Source organism: Varroa destructor, unplaced genomic scaffold (genome assembly GCF_002443255.2).
Source record: "Varroa destructor unplaced genomic scaffold, Vdes_3.0 BEIS01000002.1, whole genome shotgun sequence".
NCBI classification, from domain to species: domain Eukaryota; kingdom Metazoa; phylum Arthropoda; class Arachnida; order Mesostigmata; family Varroidae; genus Varroa; species Varroa destructor.
Window position 1 is genome coordinate 47,068,233 of NW_019211455.1, and position 15,268 is coordinate 47,083,500.

Below are 15,268 nucleotides of genomic sequence, written 5' to 3' on the forward strand. Positions count from 1 at the left end.
TAACTCCTGGCGTGCAGTCTTGTGATTTAAAAGTCATGCACAGATCTGACAATTGCTAGCCTCCGCTTGTCACTAAAACTTCTTTCAGGAACTGCATAATGGATGAGATTAAGTAACAATCTGCTTGCCAGTCTGTATCCCGGTTTCGCAAGTGTATTCCAGCTTCTGCTAACCACACAATATACCATAAGATATATAATGCACCCCAGATCAGTCAGAATGTCAATGTTCCTCGTCCAATCAACAAATACCTAAGTGGCATGATCGAACCCCTCCACGCCATATTTTCTTATACGTGCAGCCGCTTTCTTTAATCGCACTAACACTGTAGAGGACAATGACAAAAACACGAACCCCATTCCGCCCTAACCGTTGGTGTTAATGAGCATTGAGCATTGGTTCTTGTTTCGCGCCATTGCCGGAATACGACAACTCCAAACATCAGGGTCGTTATCGGCCTCGACAGGTCGATTCCATCCTGATATAGGGGATAAGTTGATCGCCTTTTTGTGCCCTTCGCGTTCCTGGTCAACATAACCCTTCGGGGCCATTTAGGAGTATCGTCTTCTCAATCGATACATACTTGTAGCTTGTTCGAGGCGGATTACTCCCTGCGACAGACCTATCTGATATAGCGTCATCTACTTTGTTCTCCTTCTACCAATCCTATACAGATTGTCACTACCAGCTCACCGGAAAGGTTACTCTTGTATGAAAGACGGTGAACAGCCAGACAACACCATAGACCATTCGATATAGGGTATCATTTATACGGATCAGCATATCGAAGGGCAGTTGCATATCGCCGCCCACGCCGACCCAGCACAGCCGTAGATGTATATCCGGCGATTATCGCCGGTGTACACAGCGTGGCCATAGGGCGCATCTTTCTGACCGACTCATTTGGATCTGGCCAACGACAGAAAAGGGTTTCTCATCTGCCAAGGCAGGATAACAAAGAAGAACAGCTAGTCGCAAGTAAGTGTTTGTTGGAAAGGACCTAGTCGAAGAGTTATGGGTGTGCGGTAGCATCTCTCGTTACATGTTACAGCTAAAGGGGCTGACACGATACGGAGACAGGACATTACTTCACTGTTGGTGTTCGGTGGTATTAAGGTTTAGCGAAACGCACTAACCACAGAAAGACTGCGAGAGACGAAACACAGGAACTCAGGGGTAACTTACAATAGTAGACGACAGCATGGTGCACGAATAATTCGTCGCCAATTGCGAACGGGGAAAGCGGAATACACTAGGCACAGGTACTTTTACCACTGCTGCTGCTGCTGCCGATATCCGCTTATGCGGTGATCGTGCGATGGCTCGTGTCGGCTCCGCTAGATTAATAGGGTTGGCCCTTACCGCGCACATTTCGTCGAATTACATAGAACCGATACATCGTAGGTGGTCGGCGATATTGGTCTAGGCGCAAGGTGTCCAATCCTACATGTGTCTTGCTGTTCAATCCTATTCAATTCAATGTGGCTGTACGCGTCTTTCTGCCTAGACAGTGACAGTTGCTGGCCAATTCGCATATATAATTTGCAGCATTTATAGATGTAAGCATAGTTAGCTGCTACCCCGTTGATGGCCCTATAGCATCTAGGTGCTGTGCTGGGTGAGTGATCCCCGCTTATAGGCGATCCCGACTTGTGGCTCTAAATGGCCGCTACGCTCATTATATGCTATACTCTGATAGCAACAGTCATGGCAAGATGCCAAGCTAACGAAAATATAGGCGTTTGCTTCTGTTCGTTGGATTGCTAACCGTCGTTCGAAGCGCTGGGTAATCGATGAAGCAATTTCGGGTTGCCTTGGACTAGCTTCGCGGGTTTTGTTCGTTTGGTGTTTTGTCTTTGGCTACGCGAAGCATCGAGTTGAATCGAGCGTGACTCTAGAAAGGGTATCAGCGGGTGCATATGGATGCGGACGGGCGGCAACCTCCCCGTTGGTGTAGATTAGTCTAGATTAGAAGCTGTTACGCTGAATTGGTCGCTTTTAGGCTGCCTGTGGGGAATGGTGTTGAGAGTGCTTCAAAATTTAGGGAAAATAGATCAAATGTATGTATCTACATATCACATATGTGGCATTACTTGTATTTGTTTGCCCGTATCTAACTGGCCATTGACAGTGATCGTCATAGCGGTATCGCAGAAATACGATCACATGATTCCGTTGATTAATGCGGACCGCTTTGTACTTTTGGAAGAGTACCAAGTGATCCGCATTAGTACCCTTTCAAATATAGAAAAACTTCTAGCAAATCTGCTAGAAGTCTTTCGGTATTTCAACAGGTTAGAGTTATGACGGACATGCAGGTATGAAAGTACAAATCAAAAACGGTGGCTATATTGAACGAGTTAACATAATTTTCTGTATTAGCATTTGAAATCGGTTACTCATTGGACCTGCGAGATACTAAAAGGACCGTTTCCTGGTATATCATATATTTAGTTTATGCAACGTGGTAAACCGTGTCTTGTGTAGATGGTGCCACCCTTAAAATTAAGCAAAGCTGATCTGCATATCTTGAACATTTTGTAGACAAGCACCTGGTTTTAGGAGTGATCTGTGCGAAATTTCGCTACTGCCAAATCCGTGGCATCCAGTTTGGTAAGGTGCATGCTTTTCACATTAATTATGTGTACATTTTCCATACCAACATGCATCAGCTTCATAAACAGGACCACAGGGTTAAGTAGATGGTAGCATCGGAGACGTGGAACCGGAAGAAAAATCTGTCAATAAAGTGAATTATTATTTTTATATATTCGGTAATATGTTCACGTTAAATTTGAACGCTACATGTCCTACTCACTTTTTAGCTTTTTTCTCTCTAAAGCTAAGCCTCATCTACGAATTGTTGATATTCTTTTGGATGTTACTATTTTCTCCATTCCTTATTCTTATTCTAATATTCACTATCCTGCGCCAGGTAAGCAATTCTGTCTCACAGAAACCGCTGGTTCCGATGAAGTTGACATGCAACACAACTTCGAGAAGCTATGCGTACATGGTAATCATGTGCAACGTAAATATTTATTCAGGACGGACCCATCCTGATGTGGGCAGCTGCAAAACAGATAATTCAATTTACTTGTTCTTCAAATCATATCCTCCACTAATCTTAGCCATCTATAGTGTCATCCGACCGATAGATTTGAATCTTCGCGTGCCCCGTTCACTGCCGGCGGCAGCTTTGAGTCAACTGTCTGTACTTCGTCCCATTACAAAGCCTGATTGTGATGATGAATCGTGAGCACATCTCGTGTTTTATTGCTTTCGTTCCCGTTCGTTTCCAACCTCTCCAGAACCGTCTGCTCGAGGTTCTCATTCTAAAACTCGAAGATTTCCTCAAAGGCTCCCTATCTCGGGTTCGTACGTTTGTAGCCACCGTCCTCGATGAGTCCTAGTGTCACCTGATGTGAGGACTCACGGAGCTCTTTCACATATCCAGCACCGCCGGGACTTCCACCCCCGTTTACAGGTGTAGCTACATCCTTTGCATACGGAAGGAGAAATAACCTCCCGTAACCGGCGGCCACTTCTGTCTAGCCATAACTATGATCAAGACAAAGCTTCATTGGTAAAAGTCTCAACCCTAGCGGCTATCCTTCATCGAGGAAAGCCCTATCTCTTAATCCCTCCCCAAACAGAACGCGCTCATCTTCCAACTGTCCAATTTTAAACGCGCGACGAACACAAGCCTCGACGAAGCAATCGCTTAATGATTTGATAGAAGATACGTATGTGGAAGAAGCACAAGATGAGGGGAATGTGCACTGACCAGATGCAAAAAATGACAATTGACAGCTAAAAAATGATAGGGATTTTCTATTTTAACAACTTGAATAGAAAACAATAGTCATAAGAAGCAGATACAAAAGCAAACAGCTTTTTGTGTTAGCCCTTTGTTTTAGCAAGACACTGAGAGCAGCAGAGCAATAGAAACGCTATGTTTCTGTATTATCCCAGGGTGTTTTTTGCAGTTTAATTTTTTTCCGTTGCACATCTGTGCTTATACTGAAAGGCCTCTAAACCCGACAATCCGGTTTAGATCAATGGAACCGAACTCTTCACGCAGTAAACGGGTGTACTGATATTTATCATCAGATTCAATATGTAACTGTACGTTTTTCTCTTATCTGTGTTTAGATTAAAAAAAAAACTGCCTATCCCAACGATGAGGTACGATAAAACAGCCGTTAGCTTGATCCAGTAAGATTTGAGCTGCGGGGCGCTCACCAGGGTTAGAAAGATGTGCAACGTCCAGAGCAAGAATATGTTGTTGAATGTACTATTACTTAACTCTAACGCTGTATTTTCAAGAAACAGAAGTTTTTTTTTTTTTTTTTTTTTTATTGAATTGACGTTTTTATTAGTATCTTCTTAAGATTTCTTTTATGTCAACTGGATACATTCATTGACACCTAAAGAGATCATGAATAAGATACGTTAGTGTAACAAACTATATTGGAAATAAGAAATTTTTTACTTAAACCACCTTGCCTTTACGATAAATGTCTCGTTCGAACGTAGTAAGCATTAGCATATCTTTGTATTTAATATCATCTGCAAGTGAAAACAAATAAGGAAATCTAGCTAGTTGGAACAATCTTAGCACTATCGGTGGTTAGCGAGATTCCACGAATGACCATTAAACGAATGCTATCAATTTTTAGTAATATATGATCTACGGTTCGTGTGGAAGCTTAAACATAACAACCCTAAATCATTCACCAGCCCTTACTAGTCTATATATACTAGTCTACTAGATATCTAGTTCCTTTTAGGACAGTTTTACCTATGTATGAAACAATGACATACACACACAAAGACAAGCAGACGTTTTAATTATCGTCACCTATCCCCAAAATGGAGCATACATATATGCCACAGTGCAGCTACCGTTGTCGTCTGCAATTACATGTATAGAGGATGAAAAGGTTGATGCCTCATTTGTCAGCAACGTTTATCTCTGGCTTCGTCAATCGTAATAATTATATAAACTGCTCATCGGCTAATTTTAAGGCCGACGAGATTATTACTTGTTGCCTGCTGCGCAAGCACCTGTTTGCCTGCAGTGGAACGAGCTGTCGGTGGACGGATGATGGCACAATTTGTTTCAGTCATGCAAACTCGGTCAGCTGTGTTGACGATTGGCTCGTGCGAACTGTTTAAATTAGGCTGACAAATTTGCTACTTCCTACCTTCGTGGCCTAGTAGCCTTTCTCCAACGCAGGCGGGACCCATTGGTCCTACGGAAGTTGAAGGGGGGTTATTCTGAGGGCTTGATAAGTGAAGAGATCTGTTTAGCTGACCAGCAAATTTTTTTCAATCTTTCTTACTCATAGCTACTTTCCCATACTTGTTCAATGAAGCAGACGACAAGCAGACCAGAAACGTATTTCATGCTTCTTTGAGTGTATTTCTTAAGATGCTTAGTACTTTTATTAAGAGATTATGTCGGAAAATGAAATCGCGTCAAATAAACTTTGGCGTATTAGTTACGATAATAGCATTTGTTTTCTGATATAATATTAGCTCAAGAATTGCCCAGAGTCATTTATTACGCATCGTAACTTATATTTGAAAAGTTACTTATGCATTTAAAGTTTCTGGTTGCTTTTGGTAGTCCTTTGTATGCTCACCTGGCTTTTTAATGAAAGTAATTTTTTTCTACATCCATGATTTTTGCACTATGCAAACCCGCATACTACGATTTTCTTTGACATATATATATATACGTACTTTTAAGATACGTAGGCCTAAGAGTATTTGTAAACATTTATGTATTATTTATTTTTAAACAAAAAAATTGAAAAATTTGAACTTTTTGAAACACCTTGAAGCCTTTGAAACCAAAACCTTTGAAATACTGAACTATGCTTATTAAGACCGCTGCCGATGTATTCATTTATAACGATTGTCTGTAAATACATTAGAACTCAGCAAAAAAAACAGTGGATTTTTTATTCACTGCACAAGTTGTAATAATGCATCTTACACTTGCATAGCTATTGTACACATTATAGAAATTGACTAAATTAATTATTTTTCGAACGAGTCCTTTTTTTTTTCGACTGTACCCTTAATCATTGAAGCGTTTAGGACCTAATCTGAGAAGCAAACGTCTTCATTATCGAGCAGCACAAACAGGCTTTATTCTCCCGTTCATTGCAAAAAATGGAATAACAAAGAAACTATTCAAACATCGCTAACATCTCCAGCTAGCTTGGTGCGTCCCCTTAATAACTATAAGTTACGTTAAATGAATACGTATGTGGTTTCATATCGGTTTTATAGCCCTCCGAACTCTGACGGCCCTAAGGAATACCCCCTTATAATCTCAACGTTTTTCTTCTATTTCAAGCGCACGCGCGGGCTCCTTTGCCGCTCTCAATTGTTCAGGCTACAACGACACCCACTGCCTTGTCTCCGTGCTTTAAGTTCCAAGTTTCCCAGTAGTGCAAAAAATGTGTACCATGGCAATTTCGTTAAAACATCCAATCTCAAATTTATGGCCAACGAGCGTTGTCTGACAAGCCGACAGACGCGAAGAAGAACCAGTTCAAGACCGCTATGACAGCGACAAGCTCAAGAAAGCGACGTACCCCCACAGACCTAAACGCGCAAGAGGCACGATCTCGGGTCGGTATAACCTCGTGGGGTAACCAAGAGTAACCTCGTGGATTGCTAACAATCTTGTTTCAGACCGATGTTGTCGCAGTCGCCACCACCAATGAATGAGCTCGCCAGGCGCATTCGCCTCATGGAGGGACCGCAGGCAGAGGGGTACTCAATGGCTGACGAACATGAAACACGGGGCAGTCTGTGTGCGTGTGGAGGAGCGGCTTCGAAACGCTTTTGACACAGGGGCCCGAAGCTTAGCGTTGAAACGTCAGAGTGCTCCCTGCTATCTCGTATTTCGCATTGCCGCGAGCAATGGAGCAATAGTCATAGCGGGCAAGGGCGAAGCAAGAACAAGTCGCGGTTCGATGAGAAAGACCACGTCAGTAGAGATCTATGTAGCTCTTGAGAGAACGCTTAGTTCCTAGCTATTCGTCGAAAGCATCCTAAAAAGCAAAGGACGACAAAGTCGAGAACGACGCGGAGGACGGAAAAAAGTTACATGTTTGACTCGACATCGACTAAAATAGAGAACTGAGGGGATAGTCACAAAGCATCTAACCGGAATAGAATGGTCTGATCTAGGCTCCGTCTTGTCGTTGATTTGAATTTATAGATGGCGCGACGGTTGATAGTGAGAAAAAAAAGGGGAGAGTGAAACAGTCGTCGTAGCAGCAGTAAAAGCGATGGCCGCGCGAGGCAGAGCACTTGCAAGCTATTCTGTCCATGTCGAACTTCTCGACGTGGACAAAGAGGAACAACTGTGCCGAAGGGCCAAAGGAAAGACATACAGAAAGAGAAAGGGGGAGAAAGGATTCTAAAGGAAAGTAATATACGGGTCTGGAAATCATGCGCGGGTAATTTTGAATTACCCCCCGATGCCTACGAACCAACTGGTGGGAGCCGCTCTCTTTGCCGTTGTATTGCCTGGTCCGAGGAGGGCAGCGGCCTATGAAGATTGTGACTGAACCTATGGCGGAATTGTGCGTGGGTGATGGTATTGGGGTACGAGCGAAGAGAAGGATTACAGCAGTGTGCTCGGTACGTAGTCTTGGGTATGGTCGACCACAGGCAAAAGGGTGTGTCCTACTTTGTTCTTCTTCACTACCACTTATAGTATAGGCCTTAGAGATTTTGACGGGTAGGGAGACGAAGGATTCTGCTGGGTGAATGGGCAGGACTGATACAGCACCAGCAGGTCGGAAAATAAAAGAGGATTTTTGCGGCCCTAGGAAGGCATATGCGTGGGCGGAGAGGGTTAATAACGAGGGAAGTATTGGTGGGACCAGGTTGCCTCTGCCGAGTTGCCAAGGGGAGTCGGTGGGAAATAAGTCGATAGACTGAGGTTTTTCGTAGGAGGTTATCACTGCGAATGAAAAGGAAAGACTATCGAATGACGATGACGTCTTGGCTAAACGAGTAAGGGTCCTTGTTGGTTCGTCTCTATACTGTTGTAAGCGGAATATAAAGTAGTGCTTCAACAGGTTACGGACCTGATATACGTGGAGTCGAAACGGAAAGGTTTGTGGATAGGATATTGAAGAGCGACAGTTCTCCCTGTAGTAGCCGCCTCCTCCACCCCGATGAAAAGGGCTTTAGGGGTTACTCCAACAGATTCAATGGGACAAATCTTTCTTCGCATTGTTAAAGGAAAAGTGGACGAGCATCAGATGGGTTAGAACAGGAACCACAAAGTGGATACGGGTGTATGCACTGAGTTCTGTAATGTGACTACGCTCGACTCTAGAGGAGCGTGGGAAGTGATGTAGCGACCGTATTTCCGCTCATTAGAGATACGAGGGCTGGTCGGAGTCAGCACTTTCCTGGAAGTTAAAATCGTTCATAATTGCAGTTGGCATAGAGTTGACGATGAGTAAAACGATGAAATCATCGCCAGTCAAGGACCTGCTTATACACACACGAATAACAAGATAAGTTGTTAACACGGTGGGCTAGACTAACAAGGTGTGATATCAAGGATGGTTACTTGAAGGAACTGCACGAGCTCGATGAACGATTCGTTCGACGTTTGCTATTAATATAATATTAATTCTATGTATTTTTAACTATCGAATATCTTTAAATACGAGTAAACTATTTTATCATTAAAAAAAAAATGCTTGACGATTTATGCTGTGGGTATGCAGGTAGATTCTGCATATGTGACACAAATCACTCCAAGAGATTAACTAGCGTTTGCAGGAGCTTTAAATAAAAAAAAAAAACATTGCCATCGCGTAAAACCATAAAGATCTATACCACTTCTAGTCAAAGCATTCTATGTAGGTTAAGTACGAAAAGACCCTCGGAAGCCATCCTTACACAATTCTCCATTGCGTTTCTATTTTTCGCCGTTTTTTGTTACCACTCTTTACAACGCTGGTTTGCACGAATTAGGAGAAAACAAATGGTGCATATGGCTTTTCTTCGACATCAAACAACGTCATCGACGCACACTATATTACGATTCTATGAGCGGATCTGACCACGATGAAGATTCGTCTCAGCGTTTGCTGGGTTCTCGCTTTAAGTTATAGTGCTGTAGCCCAATAGTGACATATTTACTATACGACTCCCTAACACAGACGCGAGTGTCGACCCGAATAGGGCACTGCGTGTGCTCAACGGATTACTTTTTCCCGAAAAGCGCTCCCCAGCCCAAGTAGAATATCGCGTCCATGTCAGAGTCGCTGTCTGTATGTCGACCTTCTGTGGTAAGCTTAAGTCTATCACTATTCTAGTCGAGCGTGTATATGGAAACATGGTTCTATGCTAGCTATTACTTTGGACAGCATTTTGACGGCCGGCCTGGTTAAGCAAAGAAATTCGGCACCATTTGCGCAGGGCCTCCACACACATACATAGGGAGAGGCACATCTAATAACCACGCTGACAGACATGGAGGTGCGCGTTGAGCAAAGGCTTACCGTATGTAAGTAGCAAAGCGGTAAATTGCATAAAAGATGTAGCGATTGTCGAGCTATCGGCGCCCACGTTTAGAGTATAAGTGGCCGGCTCGCGCGAGTACCAGCGAACTCAGATTATAAACGAGGTGCAGCTAACAGGGCCTGGCAAGGCACCTACAGTTTAGTAGGACAATGGGTAGATCGGATTGTACTATGTATATCGGCTGGTTAAGCGTGAGACACCTGTCTAACTCTAACCCTTCTCGACACGTTCTTCTTGTCCTAAATCAAGCCGAAAGCCGGGTGCACACGTATTAACAGCTCTCTACACCAGTGGTATAGTTGACAGCATAGTACGGGACTATGACGTGTCAACATTTTCAACAACTTGGTCTAGCTGCAAGAAAACGCGTAAGCAGTACCTAGAGCTTCACAGAAGCCTACAATAACAGCAGGCCATCCTTAGTGATTTCACAAATGACCAGCATGGGTGAATGTGTCGACTTTGACAGGCTTATCAACTACGAAACGTTCGAGAGCTTGATGGCATTATGGGACTGTATACAGAGAGGTATGCTAGGTGTATGCTCGTTCAGTACTTAGGAACAGCTCTGATACATGGCGTCCTTTTATAAACTCAGATTGAATGCATTCTAATTTCGTAGTGTCAATGATACAAAGTGCTATGTTCTGGTTCAGGGATACAAAGCCATGAGCGTTGATAGTAACCCCTGCAAAATGGAAGCGTACACTGGCAAGGAAGGGACACTGCCTAACAATTAATTAATTTTATTTACAGCTGTATTTACTCGTGTGTTACCTGTACGTTTGTACATGTCGGAACTATCGTCTGTGGCAATTACACGTTATAGCACGAAAACTTAAAATTCTATTTGATCTGCACAATATACCTTCTATATACGTACGGTGTATATATACACTGTATATACAGTGCAGCCTGTGAATGAACTTCGCAAGCTGCATAAAATGTACATATCCTGAAGCTAGAACAGATGTAGTTAAATTAAGGATTTCAAGTGCTATCCTGCATCGCCAAATGATCCTATCGAGTTAAATAAATAAATCGATGTGGCTATATTCTGTCAAGTCACTTACTCGTCAGGTAATGAAACCACAATCACCAATATAGCTACGGAACAAACAGCGGGACAGAAAATACGTAGAGATGATAAAGGTTGGAGTGTTAATGGGACAGTAAAAGCATTCTTAGATCTGAAACGCTTCCTACGTAATGTCCGTTCACTAGCAGTATCTGATGGCTTGGTTTGTTTCACTGAGTGTTAAGAAGACTGTAATAGCATGAACTGTCGATACCTGGCAATTTACTGAACAATGGCATAATGGGGTTTTCCGTGAACCGCATCACTAATATCAGTGTAATTCTAATATTAGTGAATAAGGATATTGCGTGAGTTCAACGCATCCTTAGAGGCAATGCGGTCGATCTACTACCGCACGGAAACTGCATGAGATTTATATATATATATATATATATATATATATATATATATATATTCCTACTTCAATCGAAGAGGTTCAGCGAAGAATTTCAAGCACAGAATGATGGAACTTGTTACGAATTGAAAGAACTGTAGCTGTCCATCCCAGAGCAACAATAACGTACCCAGGAACGATAGCCCGTTAAAAACGATAGATATTTCCAAACTTGCGCAGTAGAGCTATAGCAACTGGTCGGCGAAAGGTCCTCGACGTTTTTGCAAACGAGATAACGTGGCAATATGTCAGGCTTGGGCCGCTACTGATCATGGAATGATCGGCAATTTCGATTCTAACCGCCGACTTGAATCATCTTTTCTATATTTGCCGTGACGTACACACGATACACGTGAGGAACACGACGTAATGATGAAGCAGAAGCTGATGTTTAGAATATATTGCGGAAGATGTTGGTCGTGAAAAGAATTATCGAAAAAAAGTTATATTGTTTAGAGCCAAAATGCAGCTACGATACACAAGTCCTTTCAGCAGCGCCTCAAAATCAAAGATCATTTTAACTCTATTGGAATACCAAATGAAATTTAACGAGGACCGATAATGCATAAAAGGCCATATTCCTGATGACGTTTTTACTGCTACGTATTCGAGAAATCAGCTAGCATTTATCCGAACCTTAACAGTTGTTCGATGTCGTCAAGTGATTGTGAAGCGAGACATCGGTCAAAATATCTGTTTTTGTTTTTAAGAAGTGTGCAATGTCTCTCATTTAGCGACGTTTAAACGTCCCGCTTCCCTCACTTTAATCGCATACGAACTTCTGCCAAGTATAATACGTGCTATCTACAACAATACAAATAACCAAGGCTCAATCCACAAAGAGCACCTCGTGTACCGGCCGAACTAACTCGTCTTCATTCACTATTAAACACAAAAGAATGGCTGGACTCCCTCAGTAAATCGTATATATTAAATCCGCGTTTAAAACGCTTAATCTATGCCTTCTCACGCGCCTATAGCATATTGATTGACTGAAACATGTTATACCTGGAAACGTATATCCTGAAATGTACGCTGACAAGGTAGCCTTGGACACAGCTGTTAAGGACGACCAGCGAACGGCTAATTTTCAGGAGCCGCTAGAACTGTTTTGGAAATCGTCTCTTAATCTTAAGCTTTTACCAGCCGAAATCCCGATTTCAGCTCTTGTTTTGATTTAGAGTCATCCAAACTAGGTCTGTATAAAAGATTTTATTGTACTTACCGCCACTTCTTTAAAGTGCAACGCCCATATGACTAAACTTACGGTCTTGGCCATGCGCAAAGCTCGCCAGATAATGTTAACGTTTCTTTTGAAGAACTGTACATATAGTTGTATAGACAATACGCTGTTACCGGTCGAATAGGCACTTCATTAGTAAGAAACACGGCTTTACAAGGGATAGAATTTCTGAAGTTCTAGGAGAGCCGACACGACAAAATGGTTTACCATTGTTATAGCAGAACGGACGACGTAGAGTATGATGATGCGGTTCAACTGCACAAAACGATAGGGAAATAATTAGGTAAGTGTGCTTAGGTGACGATCGAACGGAACGTTTTTCAAGAGGTAGAAACAGCGGTGAGAAATATTCTAACAAAAGTTACCCAAAAACCCACCGAACGAGCCGCAACGCTTACCATATATATCTGCAATCCAAGTTCTTACTAAGAAATTGTTATTAATCTCCTGTACAGAGCTAAACATATTCCGAAAAAGGCGTGCGGACAGATAAATTATTCTAGAGGCGTTAGGAGTTACTCTTAGTCAATACTTAGTTTTTTTATTAATTGGCAAAAAACCTTAAGTGCAAATATAAGGCAGAGATCACATTCAAATAATGCTTCAGCGGTTCCTGGTTCACGCTGTTTGCCCCTTGGAATAGATGGTCACCCCGTAAATTGGATCACATAGCTGCTTTCTGAACGCTTCCTTAAGGCAAGTGCAGCTACAAATTATATTTACTATCTCCGACACAAATAATGGTACGGTAAACACTCAGGATAGATGAAAGGAAAATTGAAGGTCTCGTAAAGGACATTTTTGACGGCATGTATGAATGCAGATATTTCAACGAACTTGTGGTCAATAAACCGCATATATTATATGGTTTATATAGTAAACGATTCGCGATGTCTAATTAATTCGCTCACCAGCTCCAACAACGACACCTCGGTGTAAACGTTTACTACATAATGCGAACATAACTTTAGGGTATTACAGCCACTGCAGACGGCAATCTGAATCTAGTTTCGGTCACGCCACTTGTCAAAGGGACAGAGAAAGGTTAGACCTTTCATTCCAGGTTCCACGTTTTCACGATGGATACATGATGGAGGATCTTACGAAGATGCCTCTAATTAAAATCGATCCATCTTCAAAGATGACCTACTATTCGATGTCAACATTATACGTATGCGCTCTTAATAATAACAATGTTAGCCCAGTTCACATTTGATTGCATTACAAGTTTGCGTGATATATGGCATCTCTCCTCCCAAGTTATGCTCTAAACCTATTTAGCTTGGCTTCACCTGATCGATCCCAACAACCGTGAACCTTGAAGATCTAAGAATGGATATAATAATTCTGGGGAAAGATTGGTCATTTTAGCAAAAACTGTTTTTGAATCACGGGCGTCACCTGGTGTTGATAAGTCCATTGTACTTGTGTACTCCCTAAGCTTTCCGAAGAATAAATTGTAGTTGTTTTGTTGTCAATGAATCGGCTAGAGGTCCGTCGACATGCTCCGAAAGATGTTACGGCACCATGTCGGTGGCTCACGGCGGACCTGAAGTTACGGATCTATCTGCATTGGAGGACCAATCGACGCGATGAAAAACGAGCCAGGAGCGCTTATTGTATCATGTAGTATCTCGCGATAGTATATCATGGGCTAAGAAAAAGTGGACTATGCGGATTAGTTTGTGCAGGGGCTGGAGGTTAGTTACATACGTAGAGGTTACAAAACGGTATGAAATATACGTGCACCATAGAACCGATTGAGCGGTATCGATTTATCGCTACGTTCGTTTCAACATACAGACGAGTATCAGCAGCTGAACAGAAAAGCCCCACTTCAATGGACCCGAGGGCAAATGATCTAGTGGAATTAGATGCCACACACCTCGTCGGTTGGATATTTTTTCGGTATATTGAAGGGTCCTCTGTTATAACTTTTATTATCCGACAAGCCGGTCGCTATCAATTAGAAAAAAAAAGTATCCTGCCGCCCAATAAACTCAACAAGTTCATTATTCATGCTAGGCTCAACATGCCCCTTATTGCGCAGCGATGTCTTTACGTGTTTGCGCCTGCGGTCGCAATAAAACGGCGTGCAAGGACGCGCTGGACATTGAAGCCTAAAGACTATTTGGTAAGACAATTTGCAGTACAATACTACTTGACTAGAATCATCCATAGCACCACAAGGCCAATTGGCCAATTGAGAGCAAGAAACTAGGCCTAGTTAAGTAATTCAGGTGTAAATAGCTAGGTAAACGGTATGCTAAATGCGTTCATCAATCGACTTCATCTTGAAAATATTTTCTCCATATAAATCCGATTTGCCTATCCATATATTTATAACAGTTCTTGATGGAGATACAAGCGTTACGATACAACACTCCTTATTTATACTGATCGTACGGTACACATTTCTACACTTATCGATTTTATGAGACTGCTGTACTTCAAATGGATCCGCTGTAAATAGGAAGGCCTACCCTGTAAACTTAACAAGGGTCATTTGGGTATATGAATTCCTAAGGGCATCTTATTCATCTTTGTATAGCGACACCTTGAGCATGACTAAGTGCGGGTTGACCCCGTACCATAGAAGTTGTATCGTAGACGACAGTGTCATTCCACCTGTTCGCCGTTGGGCAGTTATTGCGAGCCGGATCGTGTGGGCAGATTTATTTTGATCATAACACCTTAAGCATCTGATTGATTAGCTCGTTTTTCCCACTAGGCTTCCAAAGAAAACGAGATAATCATATGTTATCTCAATATCGACATAATGTCTGCAGATAGGCCGGGTCAGTCATCTGTATTTGTGGGTGAATTCATCGGGCGGCCCACACAGAACATATGATCCTAATAGATCTAGTGCTCACATCTTTTCCTAAGGTCAGTGATTCGTAATAGGACTGAGTTGCCCCCACACAAAATGTCGTTGGCAAAACAGGCCACACCTGATATTGTACTGAAATGA